We start from the raw sequence: 13,552 nt of genomic DNA, 5'->3' as shown, positions 1-13,552 counted from the left end.
GCAAAGGGAGCGAGTCAAGGTGATGCGGAAGGGTGGGGGAGTTAAGGAAAAGCGGGCTTAATCTGGGAAGATCTCTTGGAAGAGGTGCACCTTCAGTAGGATTTGAAGTGGGGGCAGGAGCGATTGTTTGGCAGATTTGAGAAGGGAGGGAGTTCCAGGCCAGAAGTAGGATGTTGGTCCAGGGTTCGGCAGCGAGAGAGGTGAGATGGAGGCACAGTGAGAAAGTTAGCCGCACCAGAGGGGCGGAGTGTGTGGGCTGGAATGTAGAAAGAGAAAAGGGAGATGAGGTAAGACGGGGCAAGGTGATGGGAAGTTTTAAAGTCAATAGTGAGGAGTTTTTGTTTGATATGGATGGCTCAAGGGAACCTACTGTAAGGCGTTCACTTTTTCAAGGGTTGACAGGAATTCTACCATGGTATCTTTTTGGCTAAAGTGTGGCTAGGATGTTTCATCATTGCCAAATACCTCTTTCTAAAACTGCCTGCCAGGTCTGTAAGTTCCTCTTTATATTGTAAGCTCCTTGCCAACAGGAAATGTGTCGGCCTACCGTATTATATTGTACTTTACCCACCTCTTAGTGCAGTGATCTGCACACAGTAAGTGCTCAAATACCATTAATTGTCTCATGTCCCTGCCCTAAGCCACTGTTTGGCATTGATTGCAAGTAGAGACCCTGCTGGCTTCAGAATAAAATTCTCTAAAAATATTTTAACAGCAGTCTTTTTCTCTCCTAAACTGGGGAAGAAAGAGTTCAACTCCTTCCTGACAAATCTCTAGATATAGCTCTTTTCATGGTTTGGGCCAAAGTAGAGTTCCCTGCATATGGTTGACTCATTAACCTCCTCTAGTCCAAATCTTCCACATTGCACACTGTGGTATTGAGGCAGGGGCAGGAGTCTGTCTCTTCTGGCTTAGATTTGAAAATCCTCAGTCCTTTCACTCTGGAAGTAAAGCAGTTAAACATATACTGCAAAGTTGTTAAAGGTAAAGTTAGGATACTATCTTTGCAGGTCAGCCTGTCAGAGAATGTATGAAATGAACTAGACCAAATTATCTAAAATAGATAAATCCTTTATGTAGAATATTCTATAATAAAATGTTTTAAAGGCAACCATTTTACACCCCATTCATCTTGACTTTGTTAAAAAAGATACCTCAAGGTTAATTCATATTTTTTAAAAGCTTTGACTATGGAGAAATAGTGCATCAAGAGTAGTGAACAAAGTAAAATAATTTTGGTTTTGGTTTAGTGATAAAAATTAGGAACATGTTTTGGGGAAAGAAGAACATAGTGCTCAATAAATACAACTGAATGAATGCTATGAAAAAAAATAATTCTTTAGTTTTGGTTTTTCTGACATAGCCCAACCAGACTGACAGTTGGCTGAGGATTAATATGGGGCAAAAATTTCATTTAGCAACTTGAAATATTGATTTTTTTTTTGAGGTTGAATATTTCAATGTAACTGACTACTTTAAGAAGAAATTTACTGTTCATTGAAATGTGCTAATGAGATTGTGATAGACCCTTCGAGACTGCCTTAGGCTAACTGAGGTTTGGGAAAGGTGCTCCCCACCACAGTTTGTCTCAGAGCTTAACTATTAACTGTGAGCAACAGAGCACTTGGGCCTCAAGGAATTTACCATCTAGTGGATCTCAGTGCCTCTCAAACAATTCCCTGTTTTGTCTGGAAATTGAGATGATCAGTGGAAATAGACATCCCTTGTGACCTATCAGAGACAGCATAAAATTATTTGAAAATCTCTGAATCTGTTACAGCTATTAGCAAGATTCTGAATAATTTTGTTTAAATATAAACTCCAGTATCCATAATTTTACATCTACATTGGGAAAACTGTTCATATGGTTATGATTTTGCTATTAGAAAAGAATTCAGTTTTGCTCCATTTTCAGTGAATATAGTGATCAGTAATCAAAATAGAGTTTGGGCAGGTGTGGAAGATCCAGGTGAAACAATATTTTAATTTGTGTTGGGGCATAGCTGGATGAATTCCGTCAATTGAAATTTTCAATAGGCAGGAGGATAACTTTTCGGGATTGTCCCTTAGACACACTGAAAGACAAAATGAAAGAACTATTTGTCACTGGTGACTGAGTCAGAAAAAAGAGAGTAGGGCAAAACCAAATAACTCTAGCAGCTCTCTGATCATGCAAAATGCATGAATATATAAATTTTTTTTTTCCCAAAATGTAATAATGATCCCACCAATTTGGTAATTGTGGCTGTCTCTACACAGGAAAAATGAAATGGAGAGTTGGATGGGCAGGGAATGTGCTTACAAACTGTTATATTGTAGTGTTCCAGGTGCTTAGTACAGTGTTCTGCACACAGTAAGTGCTCAATAAATGATTCAAGCAATTATGTAGATTATTCAATTACAGTTATTGAGCATATTGTATGCAGAACACTGTACTAAGTATTTGAGGGAGTAAAATAGAGTTAGTAGGTCAACATGATTCCTGCCTTCAAAGAGTTAATCTGTGGTAGAGGGAGCAAACAAAAAGAAGATATAGGAGGAAGCAATATTGCAATGGGGCTGTGTGAGTACCCAAGATATCGGGTGATGTGGTAGTACTGAAGTGACACTTTGCAGGGTCGGGGTGAGGGGAGGTGGATATAGAGATGTGGAGATGAGAGATTAATCAGGTGAGAAGCAGCGTGTGTTAATGGATAGAGCAAGGGTCTGGGAGTCAGAAGGACATGGGTTCTAATCCCGGCTCTGCGACATGTCTTCTGTGTGACCTTAAGCAAGTCACTTCACTTCTCTGGGCCTTAGTTGCTTCATCTGTAAAATGGGGTTTAAAAGTGTGAGCCCTATGTGGGTCAGGGACTGTGTCCAACCTGACTGACTGACTTGTATCTACCCCAGCGCTTAGAACAGTGCTTGGCACATAATCAGTGCTTAACAAGTACCATAATTATCATCATTATTATTCTTATTATCCTGGAAGGGATGTGATTTCAGAAGGGCCATGAAGATGGGAAGAGTTAGAGATGAAGGAGATACAGACAGTGTGAAGAAACAGCGTGGTCTCATGAAATGAGTTACAGGCCCTACAGTTAGACGACTGGGATTCTAATCTTGGCTCTTCCATTTGCCTGCTATGTGACTTGTGCCTCAGTTTCCTCAACTATAAAATGGGGATTCAATTTTCTACCCTATAGATAACGAGGCCTGTGTGGGACAGGCACTGTCTAACCTGATTGTCTGGTTTCTATCCCAGTTTTTAGGACAGTGCTCGGAACTACCACAATTACTATTAGTGGTAGTGATTTATTCAAATTATCTCAGGGATCTCTATCTAGAAAACATTTCCACAGAAATGTAGAGGTCTGAGGGGACCTTGCTATTATGATAAACTGCCATAGTTAGGATCGGTGTAAGCAGTAAGAAACATAGGCCCAGCATAGAATTGCCCTTTGCATTGTTAAAATGTTATTTGTGGGCTTTTAGGAAAAGAATCTCCAGGCAATGACCAAACCACAACAAGATTATACTGAATCCATGGCAGCAGTAATTTTAGAAATATTGCCCTAATAGCCTAAAGCTGTTCACACATTTCTACAAGCATCTGATTTATATCTGATGCTGGAAATGAAACGAGTTAAAGTAGTTTGAAAATTGTTTCAAACAGAGACATGAGGTACCGGGATCGTTTATTCACTGCCACGGATTTAGCTCTGAAGGCCCAATGAACTGGTCCTGGTTGGCTTCAAGTCTTCCTGCAAAGAAAGAGGTGCAGCCTCTTTATCCCGTTTTATTTGCGTGTGTCCATAAGAGCCAGCCATTTCAGGAACCCAAAACTATTTGCAGCTTTGTTTTCTGTGCAACAGATGGATTTGCAATAGCCTGTTTTGGTTCCTTTTCATTTGAAACAGTTGAAATCCATTCAACTGAGGCCCTCACTGTCAGTTTCTTCGAGGAGATTACGTCTCCGGCGCAGACCCGAACTGACTGAACCAGGCTGTTGAATTGCCTAAGAGGTGCTAGTGATGTCCAAAGAATACCTAAAATATTGCACTTTAAGGTATTTCATTTTAACATTTTCCTCTTATCCTCTATATATTTTCAAGGATATGCAATTCAGAGATAACTGGGCAGCTTCCAGAGCCCTCTCGGGGAAAGGATAGCCTTGTTAAGGGCAACAGCTGGGAGAACAGAGCTAGAAGCCTGTGGAAAAGGCTGAAAGGGAGGCTGTCAGTTAACAGATGTGCTGTTGTCAGGGCTCTCTGGGCAGGCTCTCAGGCGAGACTATTGGTAAATGCTGCAAAATGTGTTTTCCTACCTATTGCTTTTTACACAAATGGAGGGTTGATGCCCTTGCATATTCTAGTTAAAATTGAAATTTTCCACCTAAAAAAAAAAATTCTGCCCAGAAAAGCACTCTTTGAAACATGCAAACAAACATGTGAATTGAAATGGTGCTATCCAATTAAGACTTTTTTCTAAAGCTAATTTAAGAATTCCATTTTTTTCAATAACCTGTCAGTTGTTGTGAACCCTCATCAACACATTCCTCTTGTTCTCCTAACCAGAGGAGCAGCTCCAATTCCACCCTGCTTCTTTTGCAATTCATTTGGGTTTGTTTCATTACATTAAAAGCCAACTATACTTAGAGTTGACTAATTCAATGCACACCACATGCTGCATTGAAAGCAGAACCATGAAGAACAAGTATCTATTTTCAACTCAATAAATAGTAAATCCTGGTTTCCTGCTGAGTTGTCCAAACTTCTGTTTCTCATTTGGAATTCCAAATTACTTGTCCATAGATTAACAATGCAGAATGGTAACAGAGATATTGAATTGTATTAGCTTTCAACGACTGTATTAGCTTTCAACGACTCGTTCTGGGAACTGTAATCACAGCTGAGAAAGTCTGCATGATTTTTCTTCGTTTTGACTCACTGAGCTACCAGAATATTTTGTCATCTGGGTAGATTTAAGCATTTTCAGGCAACGGACTTTTTTTAAGATCACTGTGGCTACTACACACTCTTCCTCTTCTGATTTTTGGCTTTTGATTGAAAAGTGAAGTCCATGATACCCATGCGGCTGTAGTAGTTTTCCAAGGAGTTTTTTGTTTGTTTTTTTGTGGCATTTTTAAGCGTTTACCATAGTCCATACAATAACATACAGGTCCTTTTCTAAGCACTGGGGTAGATATAAGAAAATCAGTTTGGACTCAGTCCCTGCCCCACTTGGGGCTCACAATCTTAATCTCCATTTTACAGTTGAGGTAACTGAGTCACAGAGAAGCGAAGTGACTTGCCCAAGATCCCACAGACAGGTGGCACAGTCAAGATTAGAACCCAAGTGCTTCTGACTCCACCCCTGGGCTCTACCCAGTAGGCCATGCTGTTTCATAACTGGACATCATGGATGATAATATAACATGGATGATAATATAAATTCCTAGTCCACATGCTTCAGAACATTCAGAAACTGCATAACCTCATGCTTGTGAATCTGGCAAAAACAAATTCAGGATTGCAGCTTCTGTAATCTTCTCATCTATTCCAGATCTTTAGTCATTACTTTAATTACCATACAGTTCTCTTACCTAAATTAACTAGTTAGTCAAATTTGCCTCAGTTAACTGGTAATGCATATTGATCCTTGGATATTGAAACTTTGCAAACCGAACTCTCTCTTAGGTCAAGCAAATAGCAAATCACTGACTAGGGGGTTACTATTGGCTTTTACCACATTGATCATGTCGACTTTTTCCACATATCGTTCATTGTATTCTCCAATTTCACTGTCAAACTTCAGTTATCTTCAGTTCCTCTGGGCAAAGAAGGCATTGATGTCGAGCTTAACGTGTCTCCTTTCCTTGAGGGATCCTTAGTAAAATGAGAGTACTCTGATTGCTACTGCCTCAATGGAGAAATTCATTATTAATTTTTCTTCCTCAGTCTTGTGTGTCTGTTTTGTCAAATAATCCAAAGAAAAATCACATGTGAATATCTTGATATATTCTTGGAAAACAATTTTATGTTCCATTTTAAGAAAACTGGTAGACATATTTTCAGTTTTACACCTTCTGGTTCCAGAAGAAAACATTGACTTCAAAGCCAGGCTTGTAAACAGCTTTGAGTATAAACAATAAAAATGTACAGAAATTTCTCCCATGATTAGTAAATTAGCCATGATAAGTTTACAGGAGGAAATAAGTCGTCTATTTTCAAGAAACTGCATAGAATATCTGGAAATCCACCAAAGGAAACTGAAGAAGCACATTAGTTCACAGATTGAGTGGCCTGAATGTGAAAGAAAAACCTCAACCATTTACATCTGAATGTTCATTTAACAGTTGTAGAAAAGATAAATTTAATTCTGTGACTTGATCTATTAGCCAGGTGTGAGATCCCTCACTGAAGTTGTATGAAATCAGCATGAGTCAAAAACATGTCTTAATTTCCTAAGTAAGAGTCTAAATCTTTTCTGGAAAGAATATATCCTTTATAAATGAAACCAAAGCCTAATATCTGTGGTCAGTCCAGCCCGTGAACCACCGAACACTTTAACTGACCCATTTGATGACCTTCCCTTCTGAGCATTGACAGAAGATTGAGTGGTAGCTTTTGTTTTGGCCAAATGCAATAATAATATTTTCTCTTTTCCAGCTGATTGTAGAAAAATATGAAAGGCAGTCAGGTACCTGTTAATTTCTAAATTCAAATAAAAAGGTGTGAAAACCATACCTGGCACAAATATCATTTTAACTTCTACTTGGTGAGGCAGTAGACTCTTGGAGTTGTATGTTATAGGGTTTTTATTATGTCTCATTTGCTATGTGGGGAGTATATCATGCTGGTCATTAAATAAAACTCTTCTAACATATTTTTATCTCTAATATATTTCATGCTTTGCTCAGTTCAATATACAAAGCTGATGATAAGAACTTGTCTTTCTGACAAACCAGGGGCAAGAAGTCACTCTGCTGTTTCTCACTGCATAATAAGGGTAGCTCCAATTTCCCCTATACTAACTTTAGACAACCAAATAACTCAAAATTGAAACTTCTGTATAAACCAAATGTTTATTACATCATCAGAGTATTTAGTGTCTGTCCCTGAGAATACAATGTCTGAAAATAATTAGTGTTAAGCAGCAGGAGCAGATGGTGATAGCTACCACTTCAGAAAAAACAAAACAAAAAATAAAGTTGTTTTCTCACCACCTACCTGATCTACCAGAGGATTCTTTCCATGCTACAGGGATTTGGATATTACTTGATTTGAATTAAAAAATGAGTGGAACTAAATTTGTTTCTTTACTGAAAAATTTCTTCATGGAAGACCAAGAAGTTCTAAGTTCCCCAAGGGTAGGGATCCAGTCTACTGATTGGATTCTCACAGTACTTAATACAGTGCTCTGTAAACAGTAAGCACTCAGTAAATACCAATGATTGAAGTTCAATACAAACCAGGGCTGATCCGCCCCCATCATCCCCACCCCTCAAAAATGGTGACTATTAGAAGGATTTACAAGGCATCACTTTAACAATATTCCCCCAAAATAAGTGATGAATGAGCTTAAGCCTGTCAGGAATTAGTTACACCTAGGAACTTGTAGGCATTTTGGGAAGGACATCAACTCTTTTGGGTAACTGGAGAATAAACTGAAGAACCCACAATTACAAAGTCACACTGTAGTATATATACCTTGTGTTGGCACCATGTAGACTGGGGCAAGCATTTCGTCTGGTATATTTCATGTTCTATCCAGATGGATGCACATTGCCAGAACATTCCCCCAATTCCCTAACAGCATTCTTAAAATGTGTAGTGAAAATGAAAGCTTTGGAAAAAAAAACTGCATGCAAATATGTGTGTCTATGTACGTATCTCACATGCTTCAGAGAAAAGGAAAGCTTTACCCTGTCCTACAAATGGAAGTTAAGACCTGATTCAGGTTACTTAGAAAATTGCAGTTAAAGAAAAGTCTATGAAACAACTTCAGGTCTTCTAAATAAAAGTTCCCAAGACAATCAATCCTTATTTAATGAGTGCAGAATACCGTACTGACTAAATGCTTGGGAGAGTATGATAAAACTATCTGATGGTTTTTAACTACTCAGATTGTGAGCCACTGTGGGGCAGGGACTTTGTTCAGTCTGATTATATTGTACATACCCCATTGCTTAGCAAGATGCTCACCACATAGTAAGCACTTAATGAATACCATAACTATAAATATTATGATAGACTTCATAATCCCTGACATCAAACAATTTAAAATATGCAGGGGAGAGGGACACTAATGTAATTTACAGCTAAGATGAAGAAAAGTAGATATTTAGGTTAGTGAATATTTAAATAGGGAATGAACTAAAGTGTTACAGATAGCTGAGAACCTAAGTACTTGGCACAAAGAGTTAAATAGATAATACAGGAGAGAATAGAAACATGGGTCTCTGGAGATGGGTTTGAGGGCTTTGAAGGAAGAAATGGGGAGGAAATGGGATTTTATGGTATAAGGACGGGCAAAGAGTTGGAGAGTGGGGCAAAGATTTACTTGAGGAAGAGAAAGAAGAGTAGAGGTGGAGTGCAGTAGGGAAAGAGAGTGGATAAGTAGGAGAAAAAAAGGTAAGTGCCTTAAAGACAATGGTCAGGAGTTTAAATCAGGAGTTTAAATTTAACGCGGAGGGGAGTAGGGAACACTTGAAATAGGAATGGTGCAATCTCTCCACTGTCATCAGCTTTAAGGCACTCTATCAGCTCTTTCCCTCCTACCTTATCTCCCTGATTTCCTACTACCACCCAGTCCACCCATTTCTGTCCTCTGATGCCTGCCTAATTACCATATCTATCTCACCGCTAACCCTCATCTTTCCTCTGATATGTAACTCCCCCTTCATATATGACCAACCACCACCACTGATTCCCCCTTCAAAGTCCTACTAAAACTGAATCTCCAAGAAGCCATTATAGCTAATCTATCAATTCCCCTACTCATTCTTCGCATCATCTACATCCGTGGATCTGTACCCTTTAAGCCCTTAATGAACCCCACAACACTTATGTACGTATAGTCTATGTTAGTGTCCATCTTCCTCTTTAGACTGTAAGCTCCTTGTGGGAAGAGAGCATCTACCAACACTATTGTATTCTCCCAAGTGTTCATTCAGTAGAGTGCTCTGCACACAAAGTATTTAATAAACACCTTTGGTTGAGATGTACATAAATGATGTTGTTAAAAGATGAGCCCAGCAGCAGAATAAAATATGGTCTGGAATGGGAAAGACTAGAAGCAGGAGAGCCTGTGTGGAGAGTGATGTTAGTGAATTAAACCAGCGCATTACATTCTCTGCCTATGGACTGTAAGGTCATGTGTGCAAGAAATATGTCTACTAATTCTGTAGTATTGTACTTTCCTAAGTAGTTACTACAGTGCTCTAATAATAAGCATTCAATAAATGCCATTGATTGTATTTCTAAGAAGAATTTTTGGCTAGTTCATTTGTTCAGAATGGATCTTTGTTGACTTCAATGGAATTTTTCTGAGATTGCCAATGCTAACATATTTTCCAATGTGAAGTTTTCATTACAAAGGAAGTCACTGATATTTTGCAGTTGCCTTGGCTACACAGAATGGGAATGTTTTCTAGTCAGTCTGATGGTGATGTCAGAGAGAAAGCAGAGCTCAGAGGCCTTCAAATGAAGCACAGTCCAGTGAGCTTGGTTAACTCTGCAGCAGGCTGACTGACTGCTTTTAAGCCACATCAATGCCCAGGGACATTGTTCCTCAGATGCCCATTTTTGAGGGTATGATGTGAGGCAGTCAGTAAACTTCCAAGCTGGAAGCTTTATAGGAGCTCCAATCAAGCCAAAGGAAAAGAGCCACTGGAAAACTTACAACATTCAAACAAATACCATATTCTGCCAAATGACACACTTTACAATAGGCCAGCTTGAAGGGGAATGGCTTACTATTTAAATGCAGTGTCCTTTCCTTGGCACATTCCAATTTCCTCCCCATAGAGCCAGAATAAACTAATCGTCTCTTCCTCAGAGTGGGATCCACAGAATGCATATCCAAAATAGATCATTTTACCAGAGAGACTTGGTTATTTGTAAAACTGTTAATTTCTAATAATTTTCTAGCAAAATGAATGTTAAAGATAAGTGTTAAAAAAAGAAAAGCGTCGTAACTGAAAAACATCAAAATAGATATCTGAGTTGGTGCTTGTTTTCTAAGCTTTGTGTTTGGGATCTCAATCTTGGTAGAAAGTGATTTTTCTATTCAATTCTAATTTTTTGATCTTTTGTATGTGTGTGTGTTTGTGGTATGTCTATCTAGTTCACTCCGTTTTTTTTCCTTGATATGTATAATGAGAAACTGGTACATAACACAATGAAAATATCGTTGGGAACAGGTGTCGATTTAGGCAGTTTGAAAATTTTAGGTGACAGCTGAAGCATGAAAGTAAATAGCAGATAAGTATGTGTGCCATTGGTAGAGTTAATAATTGTATGGCATAATTTTTTTTCTGAAAAAGAATTATAATAAAACTGCCAATTACACATTGGAAAAGCCATAAAATAACTAAACCATTTGGCAAACCCCCAATTAACAAAGTTGTTAGGTCATATGACTTTTTAAAGTTTAAGTTTAAAGATTTCCAAGTAGACCTCAACATTTTAACTTGGATTCAACAGTTTGCATCTTTTAATAAACTTTTCACTTTCTACATGATCTAAACCTAATCAATCAGTCAATCAATGATAATTACATAATATAATTCAATTGCTGAGAATCACTCGGTAAAAAATTGAAAACAAGAATTATTCTTAAATATTAAACCAAAGCACTAAGCATTACAGTTTTAATAGATTGGTCATTCCTTCAACAAGTTATTAAGAATACCTGGAATTTAATATCACTTCATGATGTTTGAGGAGATAGCATATTATTATGAGTTGAGATTGACTATTAAATTTGTTTTCCAAATAAAAACGCGAAAGATAAATTTTTTGGTACAGTAGTAGTAACATATATTGGGTGCCACAAGAGTGCAATACACCGCGCTTGGGAAGAACAGAATAGCAACATGATCTGTTCTCTGGCCACAAGGAACTTTTACTCTATTGGACCTTTACTATAGAAGCAGCGTGGCTCAGTGGAAAGAGCCTGGGCTTGGGAGTCAGAGGTCGTGGGTTTGAATCCCGGCTCTGCTGGGTGACTGTGGGCAAGTCACTTCACTTCTCTGTGCCTCAGTTCCCTCATCTGTAAGATGGGGATTAACTGTGAGCCTCACGTGGGACAACCTGATTACCCTGTATCTACCCCAGTGTATATAAATATACACTAGAACAGTGCTCTGCACAGAGTAAGCGCTTAACAAATACCAACATTATTATTATTATTATTATTATTACTTACTAAGGTGATCAAAAATAAAGAAGACATATAAAATTTTAAGGAAGGTGTAAAGTTCTTAAATGCTAGAGATAGCTGAAAGGATGGCATTATTCTGATTTCTGGGAAATTAATTGGGGAAAAGTGCTGAAGGAATTGGGATTTAAGGTGGGATTTTTTTATGAGAATCGATATGGTATATCCGTAGGGAGGTAAGGAGTTCTAAGCTGGAAGAACCACTAGAGCAAGGAAGTGGAGGTGGGAAAAAAGAGAGTGAGGTACAACTAGAAAGTTGGCTTGGGTAGAACAAGGACAGGTAGTTGGGGAATAGAGGGAGAAGAGAGAGTAGATGGATAAAGTGGGATTAGATGGTAGAGACCTTTTGCCCAGTTGTGAGCTTTTGATTTGATGAGATGTTGGAAGTCAGTGGATGTTTGGAGGATTGAAGAGATAACAGCTTGCACCATACCATGCTTCATTAAGATGAAGTTGTTGGAGGGATAAGCAGTTGGAGGAGTGAGAGGCAAAACCAGAGACTCTACCAGAGTCTGGTTAGAGAGAGAGAGGAAGGGGGCAGATCCAGAAAATATTGTGCTGGAAAAAAGTGGCAGGATTTGACAGTGAATTGGATGTGGGAGTGAAACAAAAGCCAGGAGTTGTGAATGACACCAGGGCTGTGGGATTCTGGCAATGGTAAGGCAACTGACCTAATGGATTAAGAGAACATATTTCAGGGAAATGCTCTACTTATATATGCTCAGAGCTGCAAAGCCTGAACCTGACTGTACTTTATAGCCAACCTTTTGCATTAATTAAACATGCAGTTTATGTTGTCATCAACCAATGGGTGGCCATTTCCGCCAGTATTTATCCTATTACTGAATTCAAATCCCTCTGACCATTAACCATTCCACTTCTTCCCACTACGTCTGAACATGCACAATGAGTTCTGATGTCTTCCCTTTCCAACAACAAAAACACCAACAGGTGACCTTAGAAAATCATGTTTGAAAACAGATAAGTGCATTTCAGTATAATTGATTGCACAAGTAATAACGGCAAAAATGATTACACAGTCTAGTACTTACAAAAGTAATTACACTTCAGAAAATCAAAATTAATTTGTACACTTGTGATGTACTTTAAGACTGTTGACATTTTATTGTAGTGTTCCTAATGAAATGAAAATTATTAATAATTGTTTCTACTTGAGTGTGACAAATGTCATTTAGCTGGTAATACGAAAGAGCCACTGAGCATCGCCAAAATGTTACATTGGAAGATTTCAATGCCAATTAATATTCAAAATAGTATTCGGCTGGGGAATATTTTTACTCCATATCACCTCATGATTCATGTTGCCCTGCAGTGGACAGATATGGATTTCCCATAATTTTCTAATTCCTATTAACGATGGCTCAATTGGCTATGTACAGTAAAAGCAGTAAATGTAAATTACATTTATGGCACTTGGACTATGATTCATGTCAGCAATGCAGATTGATGTAGGGGACAAGAAAATCCTTACTAAATATACAATGATTATTAGCATATAACATTGATTTTATTGCAAGATGTATTAGCAAAGCTATTGTTATGCTCATAAGCCACTGATGATGAATGAACAGACATTAGCATGCATATTGCCCTTGTAAAAGTGAAATAATAAATCATGCTATATGCCAAAAATAGTATTTGAAGTTGCTTCTCTGTCAAGTTAAAAAAAAGTCTGTTGAAAAATTGTAGCATTTAAAAACTTTTATTTAGTATATCGTGCTGCCAATTTCAAGCTGTTTTAGGATTTTTTTAACCCTACTAATTTAGAAGGTAAAATTCAATAAATTCAGAACTGTGTGCTGTGTATCTTCTGCTGAGACCTCCCGTTGCTTGTAGAGTTTATTAAAGAGTCGAAAATCAGTAATTTTGATGCTGTAATTTTGAATCTAGTGTTATACGCTCCGACTGACAAATCTTATGGACTTCAGAATATGCTTCTGCCACTCTTACCAATTGGGGAACTGATTAGGAAGCCAAGAATTCATAATTCCCCATTTTGAAATGGAACCTCCAATAAGCTCTTTTTCCCCTTTCTTGTTTAGACTCCCTTCAGAGCTGTCTGCTCTGGTGGTGGTTTAGTAGACACATGTCATGCCCAAATGGA

Source organism: Ornithorhynchus anatinus, chromosome 8 (assembly GCF_004115215.2).
Source record: "Ornithorhynchus anatinus isolate Pmale09 chromosome 8, mOrnAna1.pri.v4, whole genome shotgun sequence".
Classification (NCBI taxonomy): domain Eukaryota; kingdom Metazoa; phylum Chordata; class Mammalia; order Monotremata; family Ornithorhynchidae; genus Ornithorhynchus; species Ornithorhynchus anatinus.
Note: the sequence above shows the minus strand (reverse complement) of the source record.